Here is a 4,671-nt window from a genome sequence, read left to right on the forward strand (position 1 = left end):
CATTGGGCAGTCGGAAGTCATCACTAGGGTCCCCATCATAGTCTCCACCCAAGCCGCAGAGCCGGCCGCGGTAGATGTCCGGGACAGTGATGAGGAGGAAGGTGGCTGTGTTGTAGAGGATGCGGATTCCTGCAGCAGTGTGAAGGATGATGTTATTCCCCTCTTGGCCAATGCGGAGGTTCTTGTCCTCTGTCACCAGTGGGAGGGTGTAGCGCTCCAAGTCCACCTGGAATGGGGATAGGGTGACATGTGTGACACTTTAGAATTGTCACTCCACAGAGACAGTGTGACTGTAGAAGGAAACACCCACCCTCTTTATAATCACAATGTCACCATGGGAATCACTGGATCCTCCCCACAATTGACATCGTACACACGGATGGACACCACCACCCTCTTCATCATCACCACATCACTGTGGGGGTCTCCAGACTTACCATCACCTCCCACCTCCGTCCCCGCTCCATGGTGACGGTGTACCCATGGATGGATACCACCACCCTCCTTATCAGCACTGGGTCACCGTGACTGCCTGCCTCGTGCTCCACCAACACTGTGAAGTTGACCAATCGTTGTGCTGGCTCGCACACCCGTGCTAGGATGTAGGTGCAGGATCCTGGGATATTGAAGGTGCGTCCATCAAAGGTGACATAGTGGGGATCTCCTGACACAACCAACCGGCCGTAACCAGTGGGGTGACATCCCAGCATGCCGTCTTCCACCCGGCACTCCTCGTGGGCACCACAGAATGCCTCCTGGCAGGTCACTGTGCCGTTGGTGCCGCAGCGGCAGCGTTCCCGGCATGAGGGGTAGAACTCTGTATCCTTTTGGTAGTAGTGACCAAGGTACTCACAGCCACACTCAGAATGGGGGACACAGTCGGAGCCGCTGAGGACATAACCGGTGTCGCAGAAACAGCCCTCGGAGCAAGGAGATGCAGGACAGGAGGTGGGGATGGAGGGGGTTTGGCAGGTGGGCTGGCAGGGGCTCCCACAGAGCTCATAGTGAGAGTGAGGGGGGCAGGAAAGAGCTGGGCAAAAAAAACAAGGAAATGGGGAGTGAGGGAAATATCCGAAGGGATTGGGAGTCCCTCAGAGAGGGAAGGAAGGACGTGGAAGGAGAGAGAGGAGAGGGAGGCTCCCATTTTCCCCCATCCCACCCATACTCACCGCAGAACTCCGCCGTCCTCCATGTCTCCACAACCACTCCATGACTCTGGCACGCAGTGACATAGGCAGAGACACCCTGACACACAGTGTCACGGTGTCCCTTGTAGTGACAGGCATCAAAAGCGCAGTCCTGCAGGAACGGCTCCGGCTTGATGACACGGTGACACTCCCGGAAGGGTCCCCCTGCTCGGGTGATCACCCCACAATACCTGTCCCCACGGTATGGCTGCACCTTCACTGCGTCACACACCGGGCACTCTGCGCCACAACCAGCTGAGCACCCGGGGACATCCCCCACTTTCCAGCTGTCACCCAGCTGGGTCTCGTGGGAAGCACGGTGGCCAGCGGGGGTGACAAAGTCGTCATCGGGGTCACCATTGGCATTGCCACAGAGGCCACAGACGGCACCAGAGTAGGTGGTGGGGAGGATGACACGGGCGTAGCTGTACCAGTCAAAGGTGACAGTGACACCAAAGTCGGTGGTGACAAAGCCATGGACGCCACGGTAGAACACGGAAAATTGGGGGTGGGTGAAGGGAAGGGACACAAAGGCACCATCCACCTGCAGGAAGGGGAGTGAGACAAAGAGTGGGGACAGGAGAAAAGAGCTTTTAAATCATAGTTTGATAGTTTTATTTTATTTTGGTTTTGTACTTTTATTTATATTATAATTTTAATTTATATTATATTTTAAATTCTATTTTCTCTTTTTACATTTATTTCTTCTTATTGTCTTTTTACTGGCTTTCATTTTTTATCTATGCTTTTTATTCTTATTTACTTTTTTGGGTATTTTTATTTGAATTATTTCTATATTTTAATTTGGTTTTAATGTATTTTGAGTTTAATGTAATTTGAGGTAAAAATTGTGGAAAATAGGAAATTGGTAGAAAAAGAGGGAAATTGCAACAAAAAGTTGGATTTAGAGGGGAAAGGAGGAGTTATTGGGAAAAAAAGGGAAAGCATGGGAGACAAAATGGAATTTCAGGGAAACTAGGTGATTTGGGGGAACTAAGAGGATTGAGAAAATAGGATTTTTAGAGGAAAGAGGTGATTTTGGGGGAAAAAGTATTTGAGAGATAGAAGGGGGATTTGAGTGAAAAGAAGGGTACTTGATCAGAAAAAGAGGAGAATTTGCAGACAAAGAGGCATTTTAGGGGAGAAAATGAAACTTTGGTGAAAAGGGGATTTTGCAGGAAAAAAGAACAATTTTGAGGGGAAATTGTGGAATTTTTGGGGGAAAGGGGAAATTGGGGCAAAATTAAGAGCAATTTGAGAGAAAAGGGGGAGTCCAAGGGTGAAAAGGGATATTTGGTGAAAAAAACATATTTGGGGAAATAAAGGACATTTGAAGAATTAGAGGGGGATTTGGGTGAAAAAAATGGGGAATCTGGGAGAAAATGGAGAATTGAGAATTTGGCATTAAAAAAGGTTAATTTGGGGGAAAAAATAAGACTTGGGGGGGGGAAAAGGTAATTAAAATGGAATAAAAGGGGACTATGAGATAATTTGGGGATGAAAGGGATTCCTTGAGGGGTTGCCCACCTTGACCTTGCGTGGGTGCTCCTGGCTCATGCTGATGATGGTGCCATAGACCTCCAGGTTGACGGTCTTGGTGAAGGACACGGCACGGCTGCCACGGTGGTTGTTTTCCACGGTGACATTGAAGGGGACCAGGGTGGGCTTGGGGGTGCACAGAGCAGCAAACTGGTAGATGCAGGAGCCTTGGAAGTCAAACCTCACCCCATCAAAGGTGGTGTAGTGCGGGTCACCCGTCCCGATGCAGATGTAGTGATTGTTGGGTGTACACCTGGCGATGCCATTAACCATGACACACTTCTCATGGGATCTGCATCCCCCTGGCTTGCAAGTCACTGTCCCTGAACCCTCACACCGGCACCGCTTCTGGCAGCTCCCATCTTCCCAGAATTCCTCGTGAAGCTTGTAGGAGCGATTGTTGTGGAAACAAGCAGAGAGGGTGGTGCTGGGGTTGGTGGTTGCCTTGATGCCTACAAGGGATTTAAGAGTTTGTGAGATATCATAGAGGGATGGTCCTCAGGAAAGCCCCAGTGGAATTCCATGTGTTGTGGACACCTGAAATCAAATCAAGAGGGCTTAGAAGTATTTTAGGGAGAACCAACCAATGCAAGCCTTCCCTGTAATGGAGGTGTTGGGTACATTGACACCTAAATCAAACTGGAGTTCAAGATGCACCCCACAGGGACAACCCTCAGGAAAAATCTTAGCACAATTCCCTGGTTTTTGGGCAGCAGGAGTGAGATCAGGTAGATTTTGGGGTCATTCCTTCCCCACTGGTTTTGTTCATGCCTGTAAGTGTTGTGGAGTCAATGAGACACCAAGCAGGTGTGGCCTTCAAGGAAAATGCTGGTATAATTCCATGTGTTATGGACACCTGGGGTCAGATTAGGTAGGTAGGTGGATTGTGGGATGTTTTGGGGTGAAAAGACACATTGATTGTGTTGATGTCTACCACCATTGCTCTAGTCTAATACCCACAGCTGAGTTCTCACATGGATCCTCTTCTCCCTTCCCCAAGATCATCACAGACCCCCATATGAACTCACCACACCCCTCCATGCCCTGTGCAATCTCCTGGTCTCCACAATCTTCCTGGCATGAAGGATCTCTCCAGCTTTCTGCCCAGTCCTCACCACCTTCACCAGGAATACCATTGGGAACCATGGCTTCATCATCTGTATCCTCATTGAAGTTGCCACAGAGGCCACAGCTGGCCCCAAAATAGCTGCTGGGCACTGCCACCATGATAACCTGGTCCTCATCATAGGTCACCTGCAGCCCAAAATCTGTCTGGAGGATGGTACGACCTTCATTTTGGAAAATCTGGACTTTTCCCTCTTCCAGGACGGCTGGAAGATTGGTGGGTTTGTTGTTAACCTTGTGGGGTGGGAAAATGAGGAGGAAGGTTAAACCGCAGCAGGTGGTTCCCAATCCCACGAAAAGGACATATGTACAAAGGGAGAAATAATTTTATGAATAATCAATTTGCCTTATAAACCAGAATTTTTGCCCTACTTCACACCAAGAAAAGCTCAAACTCCAAATCTGAATAATTTTCTACATCTTCTGAGCTAATCTTGTTTGTATGGAGACCAGGATTGGAGAAAAAACACATTTCACCTGGAAAATTGATTTGGAATGGAAAAAATTCCCCAAATTCCACAGGTGTGGCAGTTCTGCTTATTTTTTAAGGTGAACATAATATTTCAATGATTTATCCTCTCACACTTTTTTTGATATTTTTCCTTGTTTTTTGAAGTTCAAACTCACCCAGAAATTTTAATCCACTTGGACCAAATGATTTTATTGGAATGATGGATCTGAAACTCACCTGGACGGGCTTGTCCTCACCAGCATGGATGGAGATATTGTAGGCGTAGACGAAGACATTGGCCAATGGCTTCTTGGATTGATCCTGGCTCCGCTGCTCCTCCACGGTGAAGGGCTCCAGGGTGGGGTCAGC

This window comes from Molothrus aeneus (assembly GCF_037042795.1).
Source record: "Molothrus aeneus isolate 106 chromosome Z unlocalized genomic scaffold, BPBGC_Maene_1.0 scaffold_33, whole genome shotgun sequence".
NCBI lineage: Eukaryota > Metazoa > Chordata > Aves > Passeriformes > Icteridae > Molothrus > Molothrus aeneus.